Raw genomic sequence first — 13,407 nt, forward strand, 5'->3', positions numbered from 1 at the left:
TTGGCCATATTTTTCATGTGATTCACATTAAAGCATCTTATGTAAAAGTTGAACAAGCATTGAAAAAAAGTATACTAATTACAATGTAAGTGAATTGTTAAGAATTATAGAAAATTTGAATTCCTTGACTTCTATAGGCCAAGTTTGGAACTTTAACATAAGTGTTTGTTGGTGGTGGTGCTTTTGTTACTCTTTGTTTCCTTTTATTTACATGAAATGAAGTGGGAATAGAGAGGGGAACAAAGGAAAAATGACAGGAAACAGCCATCCACCTCCGCACCAAAATACCAGCAGAAAACCACAGTTATGCTGCCATCTAACAGTATATTCTGTTTAAGAAACTCCCTGATCCCAGAAACAGCCATGTAACTCTAGACTATAATGAAATTACATTCTGCACATGCTCAAAACCATCCTCCATAGCTTCTAATGACATAAATTTTGTTGTTGTTGTTCTTTGCTTTCTTGAACTCTCAGAGGAGATTTTGTTTTAGAAAAGAGCCTATGGCTTTCAGAGAAGGTGGTGATGGTGATGACGATGGACACAGACATGGTAATAGAAGTTTATCAGGACCTCTAGTTTCAGCTGCCATTAATTGGGAGCTGGGACAGAAGTGCCTGACCATTTCTTATCAAAGAGAGGAGAAAGCAGCCACTTTTCTTAAGGAGAACAAATGTCTGTCAGGGTAAATGATTCACGCAGAACACTCAGCCCTTTCCAGTGTGACAGTAGCTAGGCTCACTCTCAATCTGTCATCAAGGGACTGGTCATTTCTAAATCTCTTAAGAGAAAAGATTAAGATGCTCTTGGAATCACATACGTGCATTCAATTCTACTTTGCAAACCTTCAAATGGTGAGTAGTCCTTGTTTAATTTTTCCAAGAAAAAGGTTAAATACTAAATAATGATAGTAACATAATAACTTTTGTACGGATATCAAGTTTCAAAAGTATTGCTCACAAAGATCATCTGAGATGAGAATGTAGAATATATTACCAGAAATTGAAAATTGGAGATGTCTTCAAATATTTCTATAATTTTCCCAGATGCTATTCAGGTAGGGTTTGCCCTTGGAAATCAGAGTTTTGATGGTGGTAAATATAACAATGGTTCTATGAGATTCTGGGATCCAGTCACTTGTGAGGTTACCATGTTCTGTAATCCTAGAATCCAAACTCCCAAAGGAGTATAATCAACACTCCATGTAATCTGAGGAATACAATCAAACAGACGTGCTTACTGCACAAAGTAAGCCTGAAAGTCAAACATCCACATTGAGGTAATACAGCTCTCAAAGGGATCAAATGACACCAGAGACAAATGTATCAAGTTGTTGTGGCAACTGATCCAAAGTGTGGTCCAGCTGTTCCCAGTCTGTTTTCCCAACATCAGAGGCTATTCACTCAAGGCAAACCATAAAAATACCTCCTTGCTCATAAAAAAAGACATTCTCTGACTTCTACGCCAGATTGTTCATCTCCTCAGGCCATGGTCTGCCTTTCCCCATTCTTCTGTTCATCAGGGTAGGATCTGGGGAGAAGCCTGCCAACAATTACACTTGGGTTCCCTAATTCAACAGAAAGGCAGGTTACCTCAGAAGAGCAGAGGAACATGTGATTCATCCACCCACAGCCACACACAAACTCAGTTCTCATCTTTTAGGCCCACTGCTTTGGACCAGGTGTTTATACACATCCTGTCGGGGCAAATGCTTTCAAAGTACGTTCAAGGGGAAGCTGATCTATTTCTTTTTTTCTCTATAAAGTAGATTACAAAATACACCTATTAAAAAGAATTGGTGAGGGAAATAGTATAGTGATAGAGTAAGCACTCTGCTCTGTGAACAGACCTCAGTTAAATCCTGGATCATCACTTATTAGCTGTGAGTACTTAGAAAAGATACCTGCTCTCATTTTGCCTTGTCAGGGCAATACTTCTGAGACTATAATGTGCATATGAAACACCTGGGGACCTTATTAGAATGCAGATTCTGACTTAGTAACTGGCCTGTGTTGAGGCCCAAGAGTCTGCATTTCTAACAACTCCCAGGAGATGCTAATGCTGCTGATCTGGACCACACTTTGAGTAGCAAGGTAGTCAGGTCTTTCAGGGATTTAATTTTATATAAAACAGCTAAAACAACGTTTGGCAGATGGAAGGCTTTCAGTTAGTGCTCTTCCCTTTTATTTTCATCATGCTCACCCCACACAATATATCACACAGAACACTATGTATATAGAGCTTCAATGTCTCCAAGGATTTGCAGTTTGAGACAGCCAAAATGGGATTCTAATAACATAAAATCTTTCATTCTTTTTTTCTAAAATGAAAAGAGACATGGAAAGGAAAAATGGTTCGGCTGGCTGGAAATATTGGAAAGTCCTCCCTAGAAGGTGGCTGTACTTTTGACTGTAGTGACCTTTCTGATAATAAACAATGAAGGAAAGATAAAAGAACTGGAGACATGGGAACAGTGGTCACATCTCCCATTTAGCTTCCAAAAATTTTAATATAACACAGTTTAAAGCTTTTTCATGCCTGTTGCCAAGGAAGGAACTTATTCAGAGACAATAAATATATATATATTTTTTTACCTCAAAGTAGTATGTATAAAAGTCAAGAGTATGTGTGGAAGAAAACCAGTTTCAAAAAGGCACCATTCCACTCATGTGCTATGTAGATGAATCATTTTGAAAGATTCTGCAACATATTGAACATTTAGAAATGTGACTTCCATAAAAAAATTGAGCAATCATATGATCGAAAGTTACTAAACACTCCTGATTGTAAGTATTATGCTAAACGCTTTACATGCGTCATCGCATTTATCCTCAGAGCAATCTTCCATGGTGGGTAATTATAGAACATCTAAGACCCACTCACACCTTGGAGATCTTGATCTAGCTGTCCCTTCCACCTGGAACACACTTCCTTAGGGTGTCTGCTTAGCTGACTCCCTCACTTCTTTCATATCTGCTCAAATGTCACATTCTTGAAGATCACTCTATTTAATACTGTGGTTTGCTCTCCACCCGCCCCCCCCCCCAGCACTTCCTTTATTCATTTAAACCCTATTTAAGACTCAGTGCAGCTAAAGGTCTTGTACATGATAAATAAGTGTTAGAGCCCGAATTTAAAACCAGACTGTCTGACTCCAGACTAGCCAAAAACTTGTTTAACAGAGGAATAAAGAAAGTAAGCGTGAGGAAGCTGGCATCCACGCTTTTCCATTTCCCATGAAGTTGCCAACTAGCATTTCCCCAGGGTGGGCTCCAGGGTGATTGAGACAAGGACGATTGGGACCTGGCACAAAGATAGAAGGGGAGATCCTGGGATTTCAAGCCTCGTAAGTCTCTAAAAGCAGCCCATTTAATGCCCATACATTTAACAGATGCCCTTGATGTAATGCACATAATGTGCCTGGGCAGCTTTAACGAATGACAGATGTTATTAGCTATGCACAAGGCCCTGGACCAGTGTTTTTCAAACTTTTCCTCCTTAGGCAAAGGAGATACCTGTGGAAACTTGGAGATAATGCCATGCCTTTTTTGGGGTTTTGCATATGTGTGTACACTCCAAATGAGAAAGGAGTAGTCCAAATCAACAGTGGCCATGTAAGCCAGTTACCCCGGGAATGGCTGAGGTAAAGAGAGCCACTAATGGAGGCTACATAGCCTTCCAGAATTAGGTTGAGAGAAAAGCTACAAATACCCCTTTGGCTGATGATAAGGAACCTACTACCTGTGTCATAGGTATTATGCCTAATTTACAAAAGAAGTCATTAAGGCTAATGAGGTTCTGACCAATTTGCTTAAGTTCACACAAACAGTAGGTACTAAGGATTTGAATGCAGTCTGCTAGGCAGCAAAATCTGTGCTCTGGATCACTTCTGTAAAGAACTTCACATAAAGTTTGCCCCCAGAAAATGCTCAATTAAAATTAAATACACACATGCACACACGCACACACACACACACAAACACACCACACACATGCAGCTGTGTATATATAGTCTTCCTAACACAAAGAGCTCTTTGAATTTTCAATTCACTTTAGAAAGTTCTCTTTCTCTCTCTTCCTTTTTCTCTAATTTTGTTTGCAGCCCAGTTCCATATGTCATTTATGGCTTTCTTCCCTGCTTATCCTTTCCTTTTTAAATCCTCTACAGCAGATATTTGTCTAGCACAGCTCTCTCGAGCCCACAAGGATTTTCTTCCAATTGTCATCCTTACTTCCTCCACCAGGAGCACCTCTCCCATTCTCCCTCCTCTTCTGGAAGAAGGAGAAAAAGCATGGTTTCCAAAGTGGTCACTAGAAGGATAAACTCTTTGCTAACTAGACTCCTACTAAGCTCCCCAGGGGGCAGGATCTGGTCTCTCCTTTCTCCCTAGTGTATCCATAGTATCTAGCACAGTGCCTGAACCTGGTAGGTGCTCAATAAATATGTTTTGAATGGATTAATCAATAAAACACAACAGGATTATTCCACAGAACCACCCAGTTTCCTCCTTTGGCTGAAAAGACCATAAGCCAAAGCCTTGGAGCATCTGCAGAATGCTATAAAAATGTTCAGTAATAGAATATGTGCTAAGCATCTGTCTATAGTGGACACTTTCAAAAGCACAGAGAGATGGAGAAGGATCACAGAAAGACAGAAGGGGAAGGAAGAAGGGGACTCACATTTGTAAGAGCTCAACCTATTGAGTGTACTGTGCAAAGTGCTTTTCATGCACGCCTCACCTAGCCTTCTCTCCACTTAATAGATGGGAAAACTGAAGGATCCCTCTGAAGGATTTACTTCTTCCTCAAGGCCACAAATCTACTAAGGGTCAGAGGGATTTTGTCCAGGACTGTTTGACTTCAAAGCCCTTGTTCTTTCTAACAAACCATAATGCACAGCTCCATAGGTTATTTGCTTCCAAAATAGTGTTTTAAATAAGTTTTAACACTCTTAAAACACTCTTTTGATTCACTTACATTGTTAAATCTTGCTTCTATATTTTTTCTAAATAGGGTCCACATTTCATTAGCACTCTTTTCTCTAAAATTGAGTATTGATATGATGGATTCCTTCAATTTTTTCCTTTTAAACAGAATCTCTGCTTAACAAGTCATTCTAATGTCCCATTACCCGTGAATTTCCAATAGATGCTATTCTCAGAGTCATTTTGCTCACATTTACTTATATTGTAGGCAAATCTATAGTTGCACTTGCAATGACTTTTTTTAATGTTCATTTTTATGCTTTTAAATGTCGCTAAAAATCTAAATTATAGAATTGATCTCTTAAAATTGATCTCTTTAAGCCTACAGCTGTAGTAGATTCACCGTATTTCGTTTTTCTGCAACAGCAGAAGTGAGGAATGATATATATAAGTGCAGACTAAGACCAACAAGAGAAAAGTGCTGACTTCTCTATAAGAGAAAAACTTATTGAAAATTAGATGACTTAAAGTTTTAACTCTGACTACAAGGGGCAGGGATTTTCTGAAGGCCAATTCCCAGGTTAATTTTTCTTACATCTTTTCTCCCATCCACATGTCAGAAAAGAGGCTTCTGAAGAAAGTTTTATGCCAAAAACCCTGGTAATAAATGTATTCTTAGAGATCAGATCTAGGCAGTCAATCTTGATGGCAGTGGCTTCCAGCTTTAGAGTGTGACCAGCATCACCCAGAGGGCATATTAGGGCACAATACTGGATCCAGGCCAGTGGCTCTGGGATGACGTTTGAGAATTTGCATTTCTAACAAGTTCCCAAGTGCTGCTGCTGCTGCCGGTCTAGAAGCACACACTGTGTGCTCTCTGCAGTTTAAGTGCCCAGGGGCTACTGATGCTCAATTAGAAAGCTCCAGGGCAGTAGTTCCTAACCCTTACTAAATGTCAGAACCAACTGATGAGCTTCTTAAAAGTACTGATGTCTGGGAAATGCAGCCATAGAATTTTATCCTGTTGGTCTCTGCTATCGCTCACACAATGAGAACACCTGGGCTTGCCTAACTTGACAAATACTAAAAATGGATTTCACATCTTTTCAAAAATTAATTTTCAAATTTTATCTAAGAATAATCTGAAAGGTTACTTACTTATAAAATGGGAATATGATTTTTTCCCAAGATGATTGTGAGAATGAAACAAGATAAAATATATAAAATATCCCCAAATAGTGTGTGGACCATTACAGGCATACAACATTATTTAGTAGTGTTTTCCCTTCATGGTTCAGCACACTTTTCATGACTACCAATAAAAGGTTCACTTAAAAAACAATCTGAGAGAAACAAAAGAGCAGACAGCAGAATTTCAGGTTAAATATGGTGGTTTAAAAACAGGCATTTCCTGGGGCACCTGGGTGGCTCAGTCAGTTAAGTGTCTGACTCAGCTCAGATCATGATCTTGTGGCTTGTGAGTTCAAGCCTCATGATGGGCTCTGTGCTGCAGCTCAGAGGCTGGAGCCTGCTTCAGATTCTGTGTCTCCCTCTCTCTCTGCCCCTCACTTGCTCACATTCTGTGTCTCTAAAATGAATAAATTAATAAATGTTAAAAAATTAAAAACAACAACAAGAACAACAGGTATTTACTGAATTCTCTCCCAAAACCCCACTAAAACAATGGCAATGGGACCAAAAAAAAAAAAAAAAAAGAAGACAGAAAACCAAAAGGACATTCACCTACATGGTCTCAGAGAATAGGACAGAAAAATATCACAATAAAGATGTTATTAGAAAACAGAAGGAAGAGGAGGCTGAATTCCCTATCAGTCCCCAGAGCTGGAAGCACAAGGTGTCATCAGGAATAGAAGGGATAGGTGAACTGAAACAGGGCAATTGAAAAACAACTAGATTGTCAGATCCCTACCCTTATGCTACATCAGTGGTTGTTCAAATGTGGTCCAGGGACTCTTGGGAAGCCCCAGGGCCCTTTCGGGGGGGGGGGGCGGTCCATGAAATCAAAACTATTTTCATAATTACACAATTATTTGCCATGTTCACTATCATTTTCCCACAAGTGTATAGTGGGGTTTTCCACAGTTCATATGATGTGACAGTGTCACTGCTTTGGTGATTAATGAAACATATAACTCATATTTTCTTGTTTTCTATTCTAGACTTTTCTAAGGGATATTTTTGGTGTATAAGTACATACGCTTTCAAAAGTTAACTCAGTTTGTTCTCCATACTTCTACTGTATTCTTTATAATCTATTTTCTATTATACCTTCTGTAACCTGTGTAACCCCATCATCATTCAATAAGTTATTTATAAATTCTAATGTTTTTCTTATGACTATGGAAATAAAAACACTTTGTTGTCTTGTGTTGCAATCACATTTTAAAATTATTTTGAAGACTTCTCTAAATTTTAAATTTATAAAAAGCATCTTAAAGTGTAGGTAATCATACTGCATGTGGTGCACCACATGGCTGAGGGACTGATAGAGTCTGTACAATCGATATTACTGAATGCCTGCTGAATGAAGTCGGTAAGTTAGTGAAAGAAATCACCCTAGTGCCACTTCTCAACAATTCAGGAATTTGTTAAAGTAAAGATCTAGCTGCAAAGGTGAAGACAAAGTTAATATCTCAGAATATTAATGTCTGTATAAGCCTAAAGATGAAGCTTTTTTTCTTGTATCCATCTAATGTCAACACCAACTAATCATTGATAAAGGTCTTCTTTCATGGGAATGACACTAAAATATACTTGGTGTATTGGCACTACATATAGATAGATGAAATATAGAAAGCGTTAGATAACTTATTTGGTTCTCATTTGTATTGGAAAAACTATGTTGACATTTGAACTGATGGTACAAAAGCAACAGTGGACAAAAGTACACCATCAAGTCAGGAGCAGCAGACTGCTGGGGACTACGGTCACATACTTGCAATAAAACAAAAATGGCAATTTCACTTAATAATTTCTGTGATCAAGTAATAAAACTAATAACTTTATTAAATTTTAACCTGATTACACATTTAAAAAAATATTCTATATGAATAAATAGAAATAAACATAAAAGACTTCACCTCAACAGCAACTGAGTTGCAAACTGAACTGGTCATGTTTTTCATAGGACAATTTTTTTATTAAAAGAATGACAGGCAAATTTTAGTTGTTCAGACTTGGGTATTTGGAAGATATTTTTTTTTTTCAAAAATGAACAAAACAAGCAAGTCACTTCAATGAAAACAATCAGAACTTGCTGCTGATTATAAATTTTGAGCTGTTAGGTGAAAATTAGAATTTTAGAATATTTGTACCTGCTATCATGAGCTTGTCAGCTTCCCAAACCTTAACAAGGCTTTTCTGATTAGGTCAGTGGTGATATTAATGAATGTGCTTTTTTTTTTTTTTTTTTTTTTTGAGGTTTCATAATGAAATGTGTTAGCATTTGGGAGATCTGTATAACTCATAACTCAGTAAAGCAATATTTTCCAAATGATCAATGCATGATGTTACAGAATCATGCATGGGTAAAAGATATATTCAAAACATAAGACCAACATACTTTTATACATCGGAGTCTGAAAAGTTCACTGGTATGGCTTCATATTTCACACTACAACTAACCTTTAGGAAACTATCACTTAACTGAATTTTGGTGTAGTATCTAGAAAAATAGCCATAATAATCTGAAAAAGGTTATTCAAGTAATCCTCCCTTTCCTAGATACATATCTCTGGGAGGGAAAATTTTCTTCATAATCTTTTTTTTTTTTTTAATTTTCTTGGAATGTTTATTTATTTTTGAGAGAGAGACAGAGAGCGAGTGGGGAGTGGCAGAGACAGAAGGAAACACACAATCTGAAGCAGACTCCGGGCTCTGAGCCATCAGCACAGAGCCTGATGTGGGGCCCGAACTCATTAACCACAAGATCATGACCTGAGCTGAAGTTCGATGCTTAACCGACTGAGCCACCCAGGCACACTAAAATTTTCTTCATATTCTTAAACCCAAACAACATATTGCCATAGAACATATAAGAAGACTTGTCTGCACATCTTCAATTAAGCTAGGTATTAAAGAGATCTGCATGAATATAACATAATGCCAATCTCCTCACTTAATTTTTTTTGTTTTTGAGAAATATAGTTATTTTATAAAATACATTTTTTATGGTAAAATGTAATGGGTTTATTATTTAAAAATAAACACTTAAAAATTTCTGTTTCAATTCTAATATAGTAAATATCTATAAATATGATTTTCCTAAAAATTACTTTGGGCACTCAATGTTTTTCAAGAGTGAAAGGGTTCTGAGACAAAAATGTTGGAGGACCACTGCCCCCTACACAGTTAAGAAACTGCTGCATTTCCGATAAAGCAGCACATCAGCCGTTAAGCCAGAGTCAGAGACACCATGCACAGTTGAGGTGGGGTCAACCATACTGCAAACAAGAGGAGTAAAAAGCCTACATAGTAAACAATAAGATATCTAGTCCCCTTCCTCAAATGTGAGAATACCTGCTGACTTATATTTCTGAGATGAGAGAAGGGAGAATTCTTCTCTGGAAAAACTAAATTACATAAGAGAAAAAACCAACAGATATAGACAGTTAAGAGTACCCTAATGTAACAACCCAGCCAGATCACCCTACATAGACCCCCATTATTAAGAAGAAATATCCATAAACAAAAAATGTCCAATCAGCTTTACATGCCTCTTTCTTAAATATGAGTAGAGATCCAAGAATCATTTGACATTTGAGGAAAATCTTTAATGTGAAAGACAAAAACCAAAATAAAGAAATGGCAGAAGGAGAGAAGAACATAGAGGAAACAATTTAATACAGAAATCATAAAAAAATATATTGGAGAAAGAAAGAAACAAAAGAAGGAAGGAAAGGAGGGAGGGATGAAGGTGGGGAGGGAAGGAATAGAAAAGAAGAAAAGGAGCAAAATAAACAAACACCTAAAGTTGATATCCTCAGAGAGAAAACAGAAGATAACTGCATCCAGAAATAAGTAAATAAGTAACGGAGAGGTCATTAACAGGAAGGATTGAGGAACAAAAAGAGCTTTTGGAAATTAGATACATGATAACAGAAATGAAAATTTCAACAGAAAATTTAGATGATTAAGTAGATTTATCAGAAAACAGAAGAAAAAGAAAGGAGAGAAAACATATAACAATTAGAGTACTATTTGAGGAGTCCTGATATCTGACTAGAAGAAGTTCCAGAAAGAGAAAGCACAAAAAATAAAATGAAGAAAATTATCAAAGAAAAAAAGATCAAGAAAATTTCCCAAACTGAAGGGTATGAATTTCAGATTGAGAGGATCTACATCTAGTGAACAGAATATAAAGACAGTTGCATAAAGGATCACTGGGGACAAGGAAAAGATCTTAAATGTACCAAGAGAGAAAAAAAAAAAAAAACAAAAAACAACAAGGCAAATAAAAGAACTGGAGATTAAAAAGGCATCGGATTTCTCAACAGTTACAGGAAAAACTAGAATAAAATGGAATTAAAGCATCAAAATCTGAGGGAAATCTGTATGCATCCAAAATATAAATCAAACTCTAATACAAGGTCTCAACATGTTTACCCCTCATTTATCTTTTCTCAGGAAGTTCCTAGAAAAAAAAATGTTCCACCAAAATGAGGGAGTAAACCTCAAAAAAAGGCATGGATCCAATAAATAAAGAGAGTCAAAAGGAATCCCTACGATGATGGTGAAGGGAGATCCCAGGACAACAGCTGTGCAGGAAGCACTGAGATCAACCCAGTCCAGATGGGATCAGAGGAGGGATGGCTTCAGGACAGCAGGACAAGGACAAGATGAAACTGATGGCTACCTGGGGTGTTTGGAGAGAGAGAGAGAGAGAGAGAGAGAGAGGAGGTTTACCCCTCTGGTACAGAGTTTAGGGATGAATTAGGGATAGATTAATAGGAAACTAGGTGAATGAAAAAGAGACAGTTATTAGCTCCAGGGAAAACAGGAAGTTGTGAAAGAAAGAAAGAAAATAACCATAGCACACTACATTCTCTGCTGTGAGTCATATTTACATAGTAATAAAAATGTGAATGCTGAACTCTGATCTAACCAATACTTCGATATAAAATATTGGAAGATGGGGAAAGTAAAGTATTTCAGCGTATGAAGAGCTAGAGAGGTATGAGAGCTAAATTCTCATATTCCATAGTAGGAAGTTTATAGATAATATTCGAACTGGAAAAAAAATCAAGACATAGCAGCATCAGACTGTTGTTTAGAAATATGGAAACAAATAGAAGCGGCTAAAATTGTGACATTTGTTTCTGAAGAGGTGAATATGGGAGTGAGAAGGGTGGAGCTGGGTACTGATGGTTTCTATTATAAACAAAAATGCAATATGTGCTTATTACACAAAAAAGAAAAGTAAAAATGGGAATAAAAGAGTCTCAATACTCCCTACATCTAAAGATAAACACTATTAACCTATTAGTGCCTTTTGAGTTTATGTGAATTTTTATATATTATTGAAGTATGATTTGTATATTTTATATTTTACTTTATTCACTTAACAAAAGCATTTTCCCAATTCTTATGTTTTTCACATAAATATTTTCACAGCAATTTATTGTATTATATAATAGATACCATTATTTAGTGTAACAATTTAGCCTTTTCCACAATATTTTATTATAAAAAATTTCTAACAGAGACAGGTGGAAATATATAGTGTATATAGTGTGTGTGTGTGTGTGTGTGTATATATATATATATATATATATATATGGTATAGTGAAAACCGTAGATCTACCACCTAGGTTCTACAATTAACATTTTACTACACTTTCTCTATCTCACATTTATCAATCTATCTATCACTCTATCCATTCATTGATCCATTTTATGTTTTTAAGCATTTCAAAGTAAGTTGTAGACAACACTTTATCAGGCATATTGTTAACTAGAGTTAACATCTGTTTATAGTTCTTTTTCTTAAGTAAATTTTACATATATAATGATATGCACAAATCTTAAGAATGTCATTTGATGAATTTTAACAAATGCACATTCCTATGTACTCAAATCCCCTATTAAGATTACAATCACCCCAAAAAACTTCCTCGTGTGCCCTTCCCTCTCAATCTATATCCCTACCCTCTACAACCTATAAAAGCAATGTTCTAATTTTTAAAACTTCATATAATTGCAATATATAAATGTTCTTTTTAATATAAGGCTTTTTCCACTTAGCATAATGACTCTGAGATTCATCCATGTTGTGGAGTATATCATTAGTTTGTTCTTTGACCTTGCTGAGGCACATTCCTTTGTATGAATACACAACAGTTTGTTTAATCTATTCTGTTGCTGATGGACACCTGGGTTGTTTCTAGTTTTTGCCTGCTATGAACATTCTTTATTTTTTTAATGTTTATTTATTTATTTTGAGAGAGAGAGTGAGAGAAAGAGAGAGAGAAAGAGAGGGAGAGCTGTGGGGGGGGGGGCAGAGAGAGAGGAAGATAGAGGATCTGAAGCGGGCTCTGCTCTGACAGCAGAGGGCCCAATGTGGGGCTAATTCCATTACCTAAGTTATCTCAGGGTTTCTATTTATTACTCATTCTTTGGCCATGGGTCACATTTTTCTGTTTCTTTGCATATCTAGTAATTGTTTAATTGTATACTGTGAAGTGTGGATGATATTTTATAGAAACAGAAGAGTGTTTGTTTTGGATCTAGCAGGAAGTTGGATGAATGGCTGATCATCCAACTTGTGGCAGCTTCAGTTTACGCTTTGTTAGGGTGAATCTGTTTTGGCTATACATTAGAATTAGGGAAAATCCTTTGTCCCAGGACAAGACTTTACTCCTGAGACATAACTCCTAATTTTCACTGGAAAGCACAAGGTGTTTATCAAGTCTCTCTAAATCTGTGAAATTCAAGTTCCAAGCTGTCCCTCATGTGACAGATTGCAGCTGAAATCACTGTTCAACTTTTTCAGGTTTCCAGTTGTTATTTTCTACCAGGCTCCTTGGAGTCTCCCTTGAATATGCACATTTCATGGATCAGGCAAAGATCTGAAGGAAGTTTATGTGCATATTTGGTGTTTTGCCCATAGCTCCTTCTTTCTGAGATTTCTACCTTCTGATTCCTTCTGAGATCTCAAACCAATATAATCATGTATTTTGTTTGAGTTTTAGCCACAACATACTGCATGGATTCTTAAGTAACCACAGATCTCACTAGTATCATTCACTTCTTTCAAGGATTGAATAACTTTTTCCAGTTTTTGCTGCCTTTTGGTCGCTCTCCAGTGTGTGTGTGTGTGTGTGTGTGTGTGTGTGTGTGTGTGTGTATTATTTATTTATTATTTATTTGGTCCAGATTTAGCACTGATAACTGATACAAACTACTGCACTACTTCTGTAGTTGGAACTTCATCCCAGTAACTCTTGCTGGGTTGGGCAGGAC

General features: G+C 36.7%; 1 protein-coding gene across 6 annotated transcripts in view; it reads right to left on the bottom strand.

Annotated features, from left to right (window-relative positions):
• HPSE2 (heparanase 2 (inactive)) overlaps nt 1-13,407 on the bottom strand; it is a 711,059-nt gene that overhangs the window by 198,268 nt on the left and 499,384 nt on the right. The window lies entirely within an intron of this gene.

The sequence above is a fragment of the Felis catus genome, chromosome D2, assembly GCF_018350175.1.
Source record: "Felis catus isolate Fca126 chromosome D2, F.catus_Fca126_mat1.0, whole genome shotgun sequence".
In the NCBI taxonomy this organism is placed as follows: Eukaryota; Metazoa; Chordata; class Mammalia; order Carnivora; family Felidae; genus Felis; species Felis catus.